This window comes from Papio anubis, chromosome 4 (genome assembly GCF_008728515.1).
Source record: "Papio anubis isolate 15944 chromosome 4, Panubis1.0, whole genome shotgun sequence".
In the NCBI taxonomy this organism is placed as follows: Eukaryota; Metazoa; Chordata; class Mammalia; order Primates; family Cercopithecidae; genus Papio; species Papio anubis.
Genome location: NC_044979.1, coordinates 59,551,639 through 59,570,500, shown reverse-complemented (window position 1 = coordinate 59,570,500; position 18,862 = coordinate 59,551,639). Strand labels below are relative to the sequence as shown.

The 18,862-nt window shown below is 33.3% G+C and overlaps 1 protein-coding gene and 1 long non-coding RNA gene across 8 annotated transcripts in view; one reads left to right on the top strand and one right to left on the bottom strand.

The window, feature by feature from the left end:
* LOC103883116 overlaps positions 1–16,055 on the top strand; it is a 35,131-nt gene extending 19,076 nt beyond the window's left edge. The window contains exons 3-8 of one of the 3 annotated variants that reach the window (XR_001901073.2): positions 2,435–2,580; positions 4,210–4,333; positions 11,497–11,643; positions 13,345–13,428; positions 14,450–14,656; positions 15,909–16,055. This is a non-coding gene — a long non-coding RNA (uncharacterized LOC103883116). Of the gene's footprint in view, positions 1–2,434; positions 2,581–4,209; positions 4,334–11,496; positions 11,644–13,344; positions 13,429–14,449; positions 14,696–15,908 lie in introns of those variants that run through there. The other 2 variants (XR_004183190.1, XR_645223.3) reach the window with 2 other exon arrangements.
* Positions 1–18,862, bottom strand: part of CD36 (CD36 molecule) — a 77,166-nt gene that overhangs the window by 33,121 nt on the left and 25,183 nt on the right. Inside the window, exon 1 of one of the 5 annotated variants that reach the window (XM_009203544.2) lies at positions 4,791–5,091. The exons of 3 other annotated variants lie outside the window; for them this stretch is intronic. The gene's annotated coding sequence lies outside the window, so the exon portion shown is untranslated. Of the gene's footprint in view, positions 1–4,790; positions 5,092–18,862 lie in introns of those variants that run through there. One more of the 5 variants, XM_009203547.4, reaches the window with a different exon arrangement.

Below are 18,862 nucleotides of genomic sequence, written 5' to 3'. Positions count from 1 at the left end.
AGCAGGAAACCCCCAGTGTCATATTCCAGTTTTGTTAATATAGTATGAAAATCTATTTAAAACATATATAACTCAAGGATTAAGTTATCTCTCTAGGAAAGTTATTTTATGTTCCACATAAACGTCACTAAAAATTACTCATTCAATATTAATATCATTTGCAACTCTGACAAATGTGATACAAAATGATTTAAAATTATAAATATATAGCAGTTAGAATAGGTATATATGCATATATTTGCCCTTCTCCAGATTCTATGCCACAACCTAGTTGTAAATCTATCTGGCCTTTCCCAAATCATTCTTCTTTATTCAAGTAGCTCTATGCACTACAGAGAAAAGTTTCTGCAAGGGGTAAAGAGTTCCAACAGTAACCACCGAAGAACCCAGGGAGTAGTGCATGCTCTCCAATGGCTCCCTCTCTAGACCTGAAAACTAATTATTATAACTTCTATGGACTCTGAGCCTAGATATGTTGAGCAATGGACAGGCCTCGGTACTGCCTATGTCTGCTGTGAACTTAAAACTGAAGTGAGATAGTGTACACATCCCACTGCTGTCGTCACATACATTAGAAAACAGAAGTACCTAGTAATTTATTCCGTTGAATTCTATGGTTACACAGTTCTTAATCTAACATTGGTCAGGATGATATAAGCAAAATTACAAGTATTAACCTAACAGAACTTCAAATCCATGTGCTATTTTGAAAAAAGAGCTAGACAAACTGAACTTGTCTATTTGTTCAAATTTTCAACTGATTGATTCCCTCTTATTAAGTTTCTACCCTGTTCCTAAGAATAGGCAAAATACGTGACACTAGTTGGGTTCATTTATCACTCAGTGCCTTGATACCATGAGTAATGAAGTATTGTTATTATAATCATACTCTATCCTTAAGTTGCATATGACAAAATTATAATTAGTTTTATTCACCTGAGGCAAAGGAGGACCAAATATCCTACGTAAGATGTGTACCAAATACAAAAGAGAAAAGCTCAGGTTAAATAGCACATTGCAGTCAACAGCTTTTCCATCTATATTTATCTTCAGAGAAAGAATGTAGTTTGTCTCCACCATTCCACCAAATTTAGCCATCTAGAGCATAAAAAATTTGGGTCATGCTTACTCAGTTTTCTTAATAACAAAGCTCCTTATATATTAAAATAGGTAATTAATTTCATTTGCTAATTGTAGATTAAATTTTATTCTTTACTAATTGTTACTTGTTCTTTATAAGAAACAGAGAAGATATTGATACTGTATCTGTAATAATTTACTTCCTGCTTAAAGTACTTAAATTTAGAAAGCCAAGATACAGAAAACTAATTGAGACTTGTATAAAGAAGAAAGGGAAAATAAGAAGACATGTTTTAATAGGCAACTAATTTCATGCCTTTCTTGATTCTATAGGTAGCTCAGTTGCCTGCTGTCCAGTTTATAGATTATAAATCCTATTCCTTTTGTAGAATCCATGAGTGGAGCCTATTCCGTTGGGTCATCTTTGAAAGAGGGAGGAAAAATATAACTTGTAATTTCTTTTTCTTTTTTGGTTGTCAGGTCAACAGTGTTTCTGTAATGAACTTTTAAGCAAAATACCCTTCCACTATATTGGGAACCCAGTAGAAACAGAGACTTTTGTGAAGTCTCTGTATTTTGCAAAGCCCGCATTAGGCTGAGATATAAGAAACCTCTTCAGTAAATAGTTCAGAATATTAGAGCAAGTCTCCGGAGCATCTATAATTAATCCCTTGTGTTTATAAAGCTGTGTTCCCTGGGAAACTCCACCCAGAAAAGGCATGGCCCTGAAGTAACATCTGCTGGGATGTAAACTATGAAATCTGAAAAGTTTTACATTTCCAGGGTACTTGTACCATAGATAATTGTCAGACCTAAATGACGTTTTCTTACTGATCAGTAGATAGCTAAAATTTTCTTTTTTTCTATCTATAAGCCTTCCTCCCACTTTTTCTTAGGATAGAAAACCAGACTACACTCTTCTGTTTTCCATTCTCTTGATACAGAGAGTTCCTTACCTAAAAAATACAGTGTCTGTCCATAAAATCTAGTTTTTGTAGGACTTGGGGGAATTCATTCAACAGTTTACGTAAGTATAGAAGTTAGTTTTAAAAATTAAACTTTATTCAGATTCTTATCATGACTATGTATATTTATAAAGACACAGTTCCCTAGACATGAGTAAAAATGTAGATTCAAATTCAAGGTAGTAGAAATGGGTGTAAAACAATCACTTAACTGTAATTATGTTTCATCAACATAAGGTCATTAGGTCACTCTTTATAAAATCGTGTTTAGAGATAGAATTCCCCTTTCAAGGTAAATTTTATGCACAATACCAATATACAAAGATAGTTCAAAGAAGAGCTATTTGGTAAAAGAAAGGAGCAGAAACTGTGCCTCTTCCCTTTTCCAGGTACACTTCACTCGGGCTCTGAGTCATCTCCAAAGAACCCATGGGCTCCACAAATAATTTTCAAGTAACTGGACTAGGAAATCTCCTATACCTTATCTTACTGAAGTTATCTCATGTCCATTTCCATCCTATCAGAATATATGAAGGTAAAAATGTATAACAGAAAAAAAACTTGATAGACATCTGTAATATAAAATTATATACTTCTCAAATATTGCAATTTGAAACTTGTTTTGATGGTAGTCTTAAAAAATTAATGTAATAAATAAACTCGACTTTATATATTATACTTGGGATCCTTCTAGAGCAAGTCCCATCTTTTAAAGACTCATGAACCAGGGATTACTACAGGTTTGAAATTATTCTTTTAAGTTCATACTGACTTAAAGAGTATTATCTAGACCCATTCTTAATTTTTGAACCTTAGACAAGAATGCTAATGTCTTTTTTCCACACCCCAAATTCCACTATAAACAGACACTATAAGGTTTGTAATGCCAAAAATGTTGGGCCTTGAAGCCAAGAAATGTAGATTCAGTTCTGGGTGTTAGTATTGAAGTTTGTCTGTGATACAGTTTTCTCTAAAATGAGTTTATTTACATCAAAGAAGGCTGCAAGTGTTAAATGAAATGAAGTAAAATAATGTATAAATATTTCTATTATAGAAAATGTTATTGTAATTTTGAAATATTACTATGAAGTGTCATTTCAAGCCATAATAGTAAAACGGCATTTAATATTGGCTAAGTGTTTTAAAAATCTAATAAATGTGTATATTTTACAAAAGTAGAAATGATTATTTGCAAAACAGATTATAATGAAATGTGATCATATATGTATGAAATTAAAATATGCAAATGGAAAGACAGCCAATAGTTTAGAACAATGTTACTTGCAAGTTTTAGCCACATCTTGGGCCAGTGAACAAAAACATCTCCTGATTAGATCTGAGGATAGTTACAGAATTAACTATCTGATAGTTACAGAATTATCTTAAACTTTCCTTTTCAAGAAAGACACAGGAAATACATACACATGCAGGATTCAAATGTGTTGAAGCAAACAAGGTTAAAAAAAATTCCCTAAGAGAAAAACAGGTTGGCAACTATAACTTCTGAGGTGAATTCCAAATTCAGTACACTCTGTGCAAGTACCTGCAATTGTAATTAATATTCTTCCCAGGCTAACCCATTATCTGATGGTTCTCTGTTTGGTTTATTGTTATGGTTCACTAATGAGCCTGGTAAATTAAAAGATTTCTACTTTAATTCTTATTTTCTTATAAACTCCAAAGGACCACTGGACTTTTTGTATAACAAACATTTTTAAATATTTCATTTTGGTTTCCTTGTGAACTAATATTTAAAGCAATGTTTTCTTAGCTTCAACACACATTACTGACTTAAAACTACACAGAAAAAGACTAAAAAGTACATGCAAATCTTTACAAAACAGGTTTCAATATGCTACTTGATTTCAGAAACTGGGATGTACTCTAGAGAATTTATGCCATTTATAGTTATTTATAATTTTAGTTAATATAATTAATTTGAGGCTTTTAGTTAATTCCTCCAAATTGATTTATACTTTACTTCAACTTGATATCATCATCTAATAATTCAGTACTATTTGTAATAAGCTTCCTGAATTGAAATAAACATTAATTTTGATTTATTTTTATTCTACTAATCTACACTGAATTAAATTTCAGATTATTTAAAAGTAATATACTTTGCTATTCCCAGTAGCAATGACAATATCTTTGTTCATTACAGAAAAGCACTTAAAAAGCACATATCCAAAATACACATTGCATTTGATCATGTAGAGCAAGTCAGATACACCAAAAGTTGTGCAGTTCAGATTGAAAATTAAACAAGTTAATGACTCTGTAAACTGGTAAGTAGTTAACAATTGCATATTAGAGAACATGTTGACATAAGAGCTGTAAGTCATTTATAACATCTAACCTCATTATATTGGTCTGCATCATAATGATCTTCATCATTTAAACATCATGTATAAATAGCCTAAGTATAAAATGAAAGTTTTATAATAATCCAAATTGGATTGTAAATCACTTCAAATATCAACTTATACATATGATGTGAAATGCCATTGGGTATGGTTTTAATACTTTTTAAGCATAAAATATAGGAAGATTGATAACTTGAAAATAATGCAAACCTGATTTTTAGATAAAGCCTAGTGACTAAGCAAACAGTTACCACCTTTTTTCCTGTCCTTGTTATATAACTTCTTAGGAGTATTTATACAGTAGTGTCATCTCCCATCATCTGGGTGATGGGAAAAATCCCTTAATCTTTTTTATTTAAAGAAAAATCATACAACTTACCTTTAAAATGGCTAAGACGGATTTTTCAATCAAATGCTCCAACATTTGGACAATTCTTAATGGGATCAAATGGTATTCTGCAGAAAAGTCCTACACTGCAGTCCTCATTACATAAATGTGTGAGAGTTTAAATATGCAACCACACCCCCCTCCCAAAAAAAAAAAAAAAAAAAAAGCCAAAAAAAAGCACTCTACAATGTTAGATCCCAGTGTGTGGTTTGTTGCCAGAGGAACTGAAAGAAAAAAAAAATCCCCACATAGCACATTACTGATATGGCTAATAAGGGTCTATTTTTATGTTCTGGTGAAGACCCATTACCTATATCTGAGATATTCAGCATTACTTTTTTTTTTTTTTTTTTTTTTTTTTTTGGCCATTTTCCATCCAACTAAGTCAGAGGCCAGAAAAACAAAGGCAACTCACTTGCTGAGCTTTCCCTAACATATTCTCAGAGGCTGAACTGAGACCGGGGGTGAAAAGAGTAAATTGAGAAGAATAATCATATTCTCACTTCCCTGTCTTGACTGAGCTTGTAAAACTTATTTCATTAAGTTTAAATTTAATGTACTTTTTATACAGTGTAATTCTGAAATACCGTGAGACTAATAATTTTGAAAACAATTGGAGACTGTCAATCAGCAAAGATGACAAACTGACTTTCAAAAAGGAAACAGCCTATTGTTCTAGCTGGGAATTCTTAACTGTTTATCATTTCTGTTAGTTTTGCAAAAACTTCATGATCACAGCACAGTCCTCCTACAAAAAATAAATTACTTAAATTTCTTCAACCGAAATATATCTAAGTAGAATTACTATTGAGGATAATCTTTTAACATAAAAAAGTACTTAAATCACTTTCATAAAAAGTATTATGTTGATATTGAATCAAAATAGAAAGCCTTGCACTTTGGGGAAAGAACCTTCACTATCAAGACCCTGTTCTCAGAATCATACAGGAAAACCTTTGCAGGGTTAACCTGGCATATATTTGATAGGATAGCTGGATAAATGCATTCAAACAGCCTTAGAAGTAAAGCAACCTAAGAATAACAGGCAGAAATATATTTAGTTCATTAGATCATATTTAAACCAGTCCTTATAGTTAGAATGCTCATGCTGTCTTTTCTGGGCATGTAAGGCACACAATGAATCCTTTCATTTGCAAGTAGTGCTTCACAACTGAAAAAGAACCCCAAACACTCTTTCCTCCTCGAGCATTGTTTTTTTTTCCCGAGGAATTTTTTACTGACACATTTATCTAAAAAATAATAAGTCATAAAAATATTGTAAGTCTATTACTTTGTTTTCAAGTCTCAGACCACTTAATTAGGATTAAGTAAAAATGACTGTATGCAATCTCTTTATAATGTATTCTTTCAGTTAGAAAAGAGTAACTCACAGAGATTTCATGAAACTTAAGAAGGTAATTCCCTTAAATAACTGTGACCTTTTTTCTTGGTGGCACGACATAAAATGGTAGTATAAAGACGAATATTATTTTGGTTAAGAATATTTTGTAGATAGCTATTTTGTATTTAGGCTACTTTGATATATTTATTTCTCAATCTTAATTCTTATGCATTCACACTCTAATATGACAATTCAGAAAGAGCTTACCAACACAAGGGTTCAGATAAGACCAATTTTAAAAAGCATATTTTAAACATAGCAAAAGACTAAAGTATAATGAAAATATGATCACAATCAGAGAAAGATATTTCTGAAAAAAATACATGCAAAATAGATGCCTAAGTTGACATTAAACTTACTTGGGTATTATTTAATCAGTAGCCTAATGCCATTCAAATCTGCTGTCACTGGAGAGGAAAATGTCACAGAGTCCCATGAGTAGTCCAAAGAATCAAATTTACATTCCCAGAGACAGCTGTTAAGTGTTCAATCCCATAGACAACAGTTCCTGAGTAGCTTAGCATACAAGACCCGAAAGCACATAGCTGAGTCAAATCTGCCACTGTGGATTTTGAGAAAAATATATACCTTAAACAATAACACAATAAAATGCTGTACCTATTTTAGAGTAAAGAGTGTTGGGGTTTTCATTTTTTAAAAGACTGTGCACCCACTATATTATGAAGGGATGTGTTTTATGTGAGAATATACCTTTATGTAAATCCACTATAACACTAGATTAACTTATTAGAATGACAGGATATAATTTTCAATCTACTTCAGTCAGTTTAGACACAAATCTTTTTTTTTTTTTTTTGCGGGAGATCACATAGGGTTAGAAATCGGAAGGATGTAAGTTTAAATCCTCAGGCTACCGGGTCCTAGTTATATTGACTTGCAATTGGAAGTTAACTGCTTGTTCTTCTTTTTCCAGATTTATCGAGGTATGAATCATTTTGACATGTGTATACACTGTAAAATGATTGCCACAATCAAGTTAATTAAAATATTCATTGCTCTCATTTTCATAATCAAAGAATAGAGAAAACAATAAAAGAGTAATAATAAGAGCTGAGATGAGAAGTGTACAATACTTGACAGGAGCCTGAAAATTACTAGGCACTCAACCCTCCCCATTTCATCACCCCCACTTCCTACAAGCCTCCTCCCCTCTCCATTCTCTGCTTTATTTTCCACAGGTCACTTATCACCATCAAAGAAATTCTGCCAATTGACTTTTGCTTTTGTCCTGTCTTTGCACCTGCTAGAATGTTGTATTTTTGAGGAGGGGGATGCTTCTCTGTTTAATTCACCACTGAACCCCCATAGTATAGAACAAGCCCATAGTTGGTAATAAGTTGAATAAACAGACACACACAAGACTATTATAACCATAATAACGGTTTACAAGTAGTGAGAATGAGTGGAAATGAGAAACTATTATGCTGCTTGTTCATACCATGGATATGCAATGGTTTGATTCGGATTAAGAACATCTGCTAGGAAAATGAATGGAATCTGAGTCTGAATTTGTAATTCATCACTTCCTAAGTATATGACTTATTGCTAACTACTTTAACCTCTCTTAAACATAGTAGAAATATCTCCCCCACAGAATTGCTGTAAAGATTAAAAGGGATAATATGAAGGATTTAGCACAGAGCCTGACACAGTTTTTGTTTAACAAATAATTGTTGCTGGGCTTGGTGGCTCACATCTGTAATCCCAGCACTTTGGGAGGCCAAGGTGGGTGGATCACTTGAGTTCAGGAGTTCGAGGCTAGCCTGCTAACATGGTGAAATCTTCTCTCTACTAAAAATACAAAAATTAGCCAGGTGTGTTGGCACATGCCTGTAATCCCAACTACTCAGGAGTCTGAGACAGGAAAATCACTTGAACCTGGGAAGCGGAGGTTGCAGTGAGCTGAGATTGCACCACTATACTCCAGCCTGGGCAATAGAGTGAGACTCTGTCTCACAAAACAAAAACAAAAACAACAACAAATAATTGCCATGGCCATCACTGGCTATTATGCACAATTTTATTTTAGAAAATGTATTAAGTATGGAGAGAAATATTGAAAATTATAGAAAAGTATAAAATGATCAATCCCCAATTATATTCCTCAGAAGTAACACACGTTGTGTGTTAACCTTCCCTCAGTAATTTTATAATTTTCTAAAGTATATTAGCCATTTTTATTTTATTTATTATTTATTAATTTATTTATTTGAGATGGAGTCTCACTCTGTTACCCAGGCTGGAGTGCAGTGGCGAGGTCTTGGCTCACTGCAAGCTCCACCTCCCGGGTTCACTCCATTTTCCTGTCTCAGCCTCCCAAGTAGCTGGGACTACAGGTGCCTGCCACCACACCCACCTAATTTTTTTGTATTTTTAGTAGAGACGGGATTCTACTGTGTTAGCCAGGATGGTCTCGATCTCCTGACTTCGTGATCCGACTGCCTCGGCCTCCCAAAGTGCTGGGATTACAGGCGTGAGCCATGATGTCCTGCTGCCATTTTTATTTTAAACATTTGTAACAATATCCTTTTCACCTTTTTTATTCCCATAAATTGCTTTGCCCCTTTCTTAATAATTAGTAGGAAAATAGTCTTCAGACATTTGACAAATTTTTTTTTATTTTGACAATTTTTACTTTTTTGTTTGTATGTGTAATTTACAGAAATGTTTACATTTTTATTCCATAAACTTTGAGTCATTTCCTGTTGAGGATTGTATTATGCTTTGAAAACCTTTATCCACTTTGAGAATACAATAAATAAATAAATAAATAAATAAACTTTCATTTAGCATTTGTATAGTTAAAAAAAAATCCTTTTAACAGTACTTTTGGATAAGCTGATTCATGGAATGTAACACTTGTGAAATAAAAGAGGAAGAGTACAGTAAGTTGAGTAACAAATATTGCAACATATTTGAGAAGCAAATGACAGATGCATGACAAGAGTTCTGGAAGAGGAATCACATGACCCATGTGATTCCTTTATTAGCAATAGGATTTGTGAACTAGGCAAGACATAAAAATCATTGTATTCCTGTTGTCCTTTCTTGTTAAATGGGATAACCTATAAAGTCTACTTACCTTTAAGCTGAAGATCAGATAGTAGATTTAAACTTCAAAATGTAAAGTTATATACAGACACAAGAAAATCTTATAGTAGTAGATACCATTTAAAAGAAAATTAAGTGATTTTTTTTTAACAGTTCAGCAAATGAAAAGAAGCATTTTAGTATAACTTGTATTGTAATTCTAGACTGAATGGGTGAACAAAGTCTCATAAATTACGAAGATGATCATACAATAACACAGTTAACACATAATAGAAGCTCACTACCTGTCATGTGTGGAGCTAAGTATTTCACATTTATTACCTTGCTGACTAATCATCCCTCACTAGACTCTTTTTTTTTTTTTGAGACAGAGTCTCACTGTCGCCCAGGCTGGAATGCAGTGGCGCCATCTCTGCTCACTGCAAGCTCCTCTTCCTGGGTTCACGCCATTCTCCTGCCTCAGCATCCCGAGTAGCTGGGACTACAGGTGCCCGCCACCATGCCCAGCTAATTTTTTGTATTTTTAGTAGAGATGGTTTTCACTGTGTTAGCCAGGGTGGTCTCGATCTGCTGACCTTGTGATCTGCCTGCCTCGGCCTCCTTGCTAGGCTCTTTAGATGACTAGCTGAGTTCACACAGCTATTATTTGGCAGAACAAGGGCTGTAACCCAAACAGACTGACTGAAGGACTTATATTCTTTTCTTAAAAGAAAAAAAAAAAAGGATACATTTATCCTTGATCAAAATCTAATTTTACATATTTTTCTCAAAATCTTTGCACAAGTTGAATAATTTTAACCTGATTATTACATTAAGAGCAAAACAATATCTAGACACAACAAACAATGAACTGTGAACATATGTCGGTGGCAATCAACAGAATTATTTTAGGTTAAATAAAACATAAAATTTCATTCTACCGACCTATGAACTATCTCATAACATTAGCTACCAATGTAAAATTAGGCAACATTTATCACTTTAGTCTTTAGGAAATACTAATCATGGAGATTTATACATACAAACATTTAGGCATATTGTACACACTTATGCTTATATATATGTAATATATGAACATTTTCAGTTGCTAGCTCATTACTTAAAGAAGTATTAAAGTATTAGTATGTTCTAACTGCTTTGTAAGTTGACGAAGGACTTCACATGCAGTAATAAAAAATCTATGTAATTTGAATATTAAATTGCAAAAGACAAGAGCATCATGTAATGCCAGTGAAATGTTGAAAGACTGAAATGGAGATTTCTAATATCACCTTTAAAAGAAAATTCAAAAACATTATTAAAGGTGAAATTCTGAATATCAGAATAATTTTGTTTAGACTTAAACCACATGGACTAATGAATCAAAAGCCAGGATAAAAACAAACACACTCCATTAAAAGTAGAAAATCATCTTACCTATATGTTTAATAGAAGTCATGCTTGTAACATTAAAGAGAGCACTTCTGTATATGTAGATAGTTCTCATGTGGGCATGGCCAAATCAATATGCAAATTTTACAGGCCATCTGAAAATGTTGGCAGACCTAATTCTTACTAGAACAGTTTGCAAAAACAATTCTCTAAGTAGGAAAAAAAATTAGTCAACATTTAAATGATGGTAAGAAATATAAGGAAATGTCATGGTCAGCACAGTTAGGTAAATTGTGTTCATACAGTAGATAGGAAATTATTAGAGGAAAAACAGAAACATTTAGGTAAAAGAATAACTAGGTCTCAAAACATGGTGTGATGAAATAGCAGGAAAAAAATCAATAATTCATAGGCAAAACAAGCATTTAGTTGATGAGTACCACATTGTTTAAACGTTGAGAAAAAAAAATAGCTATTAATTAATTTGGAATTTTACCAGGCAGAAGGATAAAAAAATTCATTGTAATTAAGGGTACCACAAATTTTAGTTCTGAGAAATATTATGATAGCCCTGGACTAAAAAGGTAGTCCCTAAAGTGGAGTCTTAAAAATAAAATAAAATAAATAAGCTTGGGCATTAGCTTCCTAAAAGACTGAAATGCATATACAGACATGCATGTGTACACACACACAAATGTTTTCCAGGGGCACAGAAGCATGCCTGATTACATTTTTTCTCAAAGCTTGTGGGGTGAAGTTTCTAAGAAGCATACAGAAATAACTTTAAAAAAACACAGGAAATAATACATCTCTGATACCTTGTTTTTTTTTTTTTTTTTTTTTTTTAAATAGAGAAGTGATCATTCTGCCCTGAGACTTCACAGAATTATTTGGCACAAACCACACAGTTGAGTGGCACAGCAGCTTCTGCTAATAGTTTCAAAGGAATGTAAAACAATCTATCAACTCCTATAGTGAAACCATAACATCATTTTCCAGGTTGGTTCTCAGAAACCTTAAGGGAAGGTTTTGCTCTTGGACAAGCTTCAGTTTTCTGAGTTCTAAGAGACCAACAAGTTTAGTTTGGAGTGCTACTTCTCAAATGAATCTGTTCTAGTAACTTGACACATATTCTTAAGATTTCTAAGCATCTATAGAATTAACAGTGGGAACATCTTACACTAAATGCATTTTTGGTTTTAACAAAGCCTTATATATTACTTTGTAAAAAAAACACATATATGTGTGTTTTGTACATTGTTAATATATATCATTTATGTATATATGTAAAATATATATAAAACTTCCAGAAATGTTTTTTCTGGAAATGTTATGAATTATTTAAATCACTTTGTTTTATATCATGTTTACATGAGTATATTCTAGAAAATATTAGAATTCAGACAGTGAAAAGTGGCAGACTATCATAATACATGAGACAAATATCTTAGAAATTCAGAATCATCCTAAAACGTTGAAATCCTTCAACTGTCCTGTATGTGTCTTTGTGATAGCTGGTTATCTTCTTGAATTAAAAAAAAAAAACATTGCAAACTTATCAGCAGTAGAGTAAAGCCTTCCCTTTGGAATTTCCACATTTAAATTTTGAATAATAGAGAGGTCTGACTTACCCCTTAAACTTCATTTTAGCCCTGACACTTAAGTAGCAGCATTTAAAGTTTGCTTCACATTATGGAGCAATTACAATGGATTTGATAAAATACTTCATCTCGTGGTTATGCAGAAAGAAACCTTTCATCCTTCTAACTTTCCTAGGTAGGTTTAGTTATGAGCCATGTCTTTATGAAAGTGTCTCTCCTCTTTATTGTTCTCCAGCAAACAAGGAAGGACTCAAAACATGTATACTGTGATCATCCCATTTCAGATTCTGAATGTCACTTTTCTTTTGTATTCTGGGGTTGTGAATTAAGTAAACAATATTAGGTATGGAATCTTAATTGCTGCAGAATGTCACTCTCAAAAGACACCACTAGCCCTGCTACTTTTGCACTGCTCATTTTGTACTTAGATCCTCAGAGACTTCTTGGACATGATGTTTTGTTGGCTTTTGGAGCCCGAGGTCTTTCAGCTGTGGTATGTTGGTATGCAAACTGTCCTGTTCTACAGTGCCCCTGTTCATGGGTAAAGATAACAAATCTGAATGGAAATGTTTATGTTTCCTATGTTTTGGCATACTCTGCAATACTCCTTTTGTTAACCACACTGTGCTTTCGTGTTCAGAGTGAATACGCTAAGCATATTTATTTTCCCAAGCTGCATTTACAAGGCTTGGAGTGGCATCCTCCATGTATTCCAAGGACTAAAAACATTTTCTGGACATGATCCAAGATAATTGCTAGGCCTGTTTTCCTCTCATTTTCAACAACCCCTCTGGGAAAATTGGGTAATCACAATAGGCAGGAAGAAAGGAGCCTGCAGTGAACAAAAATTTGAGGTGAAATAAATCCATAAAAACATGGAAACCACACCATTTCTGGAATCCCAAATTAAAAGCATCAAGTATTTCCTATGCTATAGAAAAGTACATCCCAAGATTGGTTTGTATAAGCTTTCAGTATAGACTTTTCTCTTAATTTTTTCTTCTTTGATTATCCTACATTTGTCTGTTCTGGTTGATTTTTGGCTATTTGATATCTCATTTTTATCTTAATTTTCTTTCAAAATGGTCCCTGGTTTTAGGTATGTAAATTTGTAACTGTCTCCAAATCAACTTCATACAGTTCCACAAAGAAAAACACAAATATCTCTAAATTAGAAGAAACGGTAAGTTCATTAGCTCTTCTCCTTTTATGAATGTGCTCATTTTATCCACTTAACAGATCCTTGTTTTGATGGCCATACCACCCCAATGACAGTTTGACACACAATAAGGGGTCTTCAAATATCATCAAAAAATATTTCCGAAACTAAACCTTATTCTGCCACTTAGTCTCCTAACCTCACATTTAGCACCTTAAGTATTAAATATTTTGACTTTTCAAACTATTAAAATTCAAAAAATGAAGATGAAATTTGTGCTATTTACTAATTTTTCCCTTGCTTATCTGCCATGTCATCTAGGTTAGGGGAAAAATAAAAGAAATATAGCAGTGATTTTCTTTTTAAGTCTTTGATGCAAATTAATTACCTAGAAAACTTCTTTTCATGATATCAAAAAAAAAAAAAAAAGGTTGCTATTGAATATATCAGTCTCCAGACAATCTTCATCCCATCCTAGGTGAATAAAATTTAAACTAATAGGCAATGTCTATTTTAGAATAATCCAATACATGAGTGTTAAGGTGTATGTTGAGGGATTTCCTTCTATTTATACACATGAAGCACAATGAATAAATCTGACAAAATTCAGCCATCTCAGTTAACTGAATTATAACCTCTAAGGACTAATTCAATATGCTTAAGCATTTTCCAGAGAAAAGAAAGCAACATTTCAAGACTTCACAACTCCAGATGTATAATTCATCTTGTGTAGTGAGGAGTACCTTCAACAAGGCTTTCCAGAAAGTCTTGGCTGGCTAGTTTCCAGAGATGCCCTCTAACTCTAAGTTCAGAGGGAAAGATTCAAAAGTTTCTCCATATGTTGATGTGGAGCTATTAATGTGGTATTGCCTCTAAAAATGTCAAGGTACTATTTAATATTCTCATTTAATTAAACAGCGAGTGTTATAGGAACATACATTTCCCCATCACTCCTGAAAATGTGCTCCTTTGTTGAACAGCAGTGGGAATTGATTTTTCTAACATCATCTATTCTCTATTCTAATCCCCACTGCTTATGTATAAGGAGGAGGAAGCCTAGAGCCGTGCTGCTGAAGCCCTCTTACAACCTCAAGGAAAGCCAGCCTGTGTCAAACCTACCATCCACATAAGGAGAGAGCAGAGAAAGTTAAGAAGAGCCAGCAATCTGATCCACCTGTGCTGGAAGAGTGCTAACACTGGAGTTTTCAATGATGTGGGCAAACCTGTCCTCCTATTGATTTAGCTAATTTAGGTTTGTGAAAGGAAAATAAATCTTGGGACCCCAAAATCACTAAGCTAAAAGGAAAAGTCAATCTAGGAACTGCTTAGGGCAAACCTGCCTTGCATTCTATTCAAAGTCACTCCTCTGCTCACCGAGATAAAAGCATAGCTGATTGCCTTCTTTGGAGAAGTTAATCGGAAACTCAAAAGAGTGCAACCATTTGTCTCTTATCTACCTATGACCTGGGACCTCCTCTCCACTTTGAGTTCTCCTGTGTTTGCTTTGTGTTGTCCCACCTTTCCAGACTGAACCAGTGTTCATCTTACATATGTTGATTGATGTCTCAGGTCTCCCTGAAATGCATAAAACCAAACTGTGCTCTGACCACTGTCGGCACATGTCGTCAGGACCTCCTCAGGCTGTGTCATGGGCGTGTGTCCTCAACCTTGGCAAAATAAACTTTCTAAATTAACTGGGATCTGTCCCAGGTATTTGGGGTTCGCAGGTTGAAAGCACCCAAACTGATACCTTGTGATTCTATTTAAAACATAGGCATTAGATCACAGGTATTTTTAATAAACTAAAACACTTAAACGTCTAGCTCATAAGTGCAGTCAAGAAACATGGCTTAACCAGTAGGTCTCTTAAAGGAGGAGAAAAAAGATGTTTCTGCAACATGGTTTTCTACACTCTATGTAACAAATATAGATATTAATATAACATGAAGCACATATATCATGTGACTATATTTTACTCATTTATACAGCTTTAGAATATTTTAGTGTTCCACTTATACAAAGGATTCCAAAATAGCTCAGTTCATCTTTTGTTCATTCATAAGTAGCAAGAGAGTAGGTCACAATGAAACTCCCTATAACATATTACCACGGATCATGCTGGTAGTGTTTAGCATAACATCCCAGAGTTTTAAATAGTGCCTGATACATAATAGGTGCTCAAATGTTTTTTTAATTGATTCTGAATAAACTATAACTCTAGGTATCACAGCATAGATTTTTAAAAGGCATGCATGTATATGTTAAATACCTTTGTAGGAGAAGAGGTACTTTTATTTATCCTAGTATCTGATCAAGTCTAAATGCACTGATGATTTTCCAGATGTGCATTTTTTATGTGTAATAGACACCACGCATGTAATGGAATAAAGAACAGATGTACTCTTTTCCAAGCAAAAATCTCAATGTAGTAAACAGGTAAATAGATTGATTATTTCACATTAGAAAATATTCTTATGAAGGGCTTTAATTCTTCCCTTTCACAGGTATTTATAAACTATAATACAAGAATGAATGACGTACTTCTACACAATGAGCTTTTCCCAAATATTTTAAATGATGCAATGTACCAATTGTGTTTATGTATCCATTGGCAGAAACAGACATATTAAAATAAAGTTTTGCAAAATTTATTAAAATAATTCAGTCACACCAAAAAGCATGATTAAACATCAAATGTGTATCATTCAATAGTTGTATTGTTTTGCTTTTGCCTGTTGAAAATCCTTTCCAAGTCTTCTGAATATTTGTACTCTACCACCGAATTTTTTTACATGCCAAACTACTATCTCCTTAAAGGCTAACACACATGATCCCTTGATAAGAGTTTGGTTCCTTTGGGTTGTTGAGTGTTCTGGACTGCTCATTTATTCTGTTAGAGAGTAGTGGGTCTGTAGTTCAATTTAAAAAAAGCCCCTCTGTTAAGGGAGGAGTTCAATATGATGTGCTAACTGGAGGCTTAAACAAGGACCTCTGGGAATTGGGTTTTCTGTTCCAATGAGAATTAATTCCAATAAAATAATCTAAGTTCTGTCTTTGTACCTGTTGCCATCTGTGAGATGAGACATATCATCCACTGGGGCATAGCCTAGTTGTACTGATGTACTACAGGATTCAAAAATAATTTCATCATTTGCAGAATTACATGGCAATAGATAAAATATAAAGAAAAATTTAAAATATAATCAAATGTAGCATTCTCCTGTAAAAACCCGAGTCAGACTGATTCTTTCAATCTCAAGAGAACCTTTAATATGATGAAGTCTTAAATATCAAAACAAAATGCATAAATGCCAAAACCCAGAAGTAAAGGACAGAAAATAGAATCTTGTAATAGTCTGTCTCAGGAGGGAATCCTGGCTCTACTTCTGCTATTGACTGTGATAAAAACAAAAGTTGGAATCAATAGGGAGATAAGATGAATGCAATACTTACATATGAAGAGGTACAGAGAAGACTGTAGTTTATATAGAGAGTAAAACAATAGAACCTGTTATTAAAATCTAAAAGCATGACTAAAATCAGAACGGGCAAAATTGTTGTAAATGTACTACAGGGAACAAATACTCAAACAAAGGATGAGAATATGTTCCCTAATGTCTTTCCCATGATTGCAAAAATGTGCTTTTTAAGTAAATTGGTTTTCTAATACATTTGTGTATCAGATTACATGGTATATTATTTAAGACATAAGATTTTAAAAATACATAATACTGTAAAATCTCTTACACTTATATATGAATAAAGAGTTTGTAATGTAAAACAAAATTATTAAATTATACTATATATACATAAATTTATCTATTAATTGAAGTATTAAAGTTAAATTTGCAGAGCATTTTTATTGGCACATAGATAATAGACTGTACTAGTTTTATTTTCTCATGCTCTTCATATAGTACAAATTACAAATCACATACTGTAGATTTAAGCTAAGGCAATGGCCTGGTAACCGGCAGACAGTATAAATTTGAAATCTAAAAATACATTCAGAATTTAAGCTTCATTTTCATGTAGTTCTAGACCATTATAAATCATAATTTATTATTTTCAAAATTTGATAAATATTTAGCTCAATAGTGTAAATAATATAAATACTAGTATGATAGAAGAACTTATCTGAATATTCTTACCAGCAAAATATGGAGATTTGCCACAATGCCAGCTAAGTTAGTTTTGCAGTCACTGATAAATTGGGTTGCCATAGCAAGCCCATAGTCACTGAGTTTCTAAGCAACCTGAGACTCCACACACTGCAGATAGTTAGGAGTCCACTGATCTTTCATCATCCCTTAAGGAAAAATATAAAAATTTGTGGTACCAAACTCAATAGCAGATCCCCTGATTACCCAAGAGAGCAGTGATCTCCATGAAATACCCCTCTGTATTGATACTCATTTAATTTATTGAATAATAATATTTGTCCTGGGGAATTATTGGATTATTCACAGTGCTAAGTGGATGAAATTAGTTACAGAAAATGGTCAGTGCCTGGTGTGTATTGGGCAGACAAATATTTGTTGAATCAATGAACAAAATGCGATATATCATCCAACTATTTAGAGACAGTCATTTACATAATACTAGCCTTCATAAATTCCTTGCCTTTTAATATAAACACATATCTGTTTAGTAGCATTACTGTATAGTACATCACTTCAATTTCTTTGTTTCTAATTATTGTAGCATAGGTAATATGGGTAATTGTAAATCAGTAATTCCTTGAGGTCTTCTGTTGAAATATTTAATCGCAGCTTGTCTATAACACTGAATACTTGAGTCACAATACTAGCCATCCAGATGACAAATAGAATTACATAGATCTGAAGTACAAGCAAGGTTATGATTTTTTGAATGAGCATGCAGTAGCATTTCCTGTGTCTGTCTATAAACACCGTCTTCAGTCCCTTATCTTCACACAATGCCCACTGCGGCAAACCATGACCTCTTGTACTCTCTTTCAATACATCAGACTCAGTTTCCAACTGTTTTAGATAATCACAACAAAGTTAAGGCATATAATTTGTTTCTATAGAACAATGTATCACAATACAAGTCCAAATAAAATGTAACCAATGGAAATAATCATGTGTGACCAGCAAAACAATTACACCTGTAATCTGTCAAATTTTAGCTAGTTCCAGTACCCCCCATTTTTCTATATTTCACAGTATCATTCTGTGTAGCTAATTCTTACCATGGAAAACATGTTAGAAATGGTTTGCAAATTGAAAACTGTCTTTAATGGTTACTTTTTTAAAACACTACTTCATATATCCTATTGGCTGTTGTATCCAAGATTCACTAGCCCAAGCCAATCCAATCCAAGGACTAAATTCTCTAACCTGAAAGTAAAATAAATGTTCAAAGTCACCTCTCGAACAAGTCACAGTAGTCACTGTTGACCATGCCAGGAATGCCAGCAGCAGAGACTGCTTGT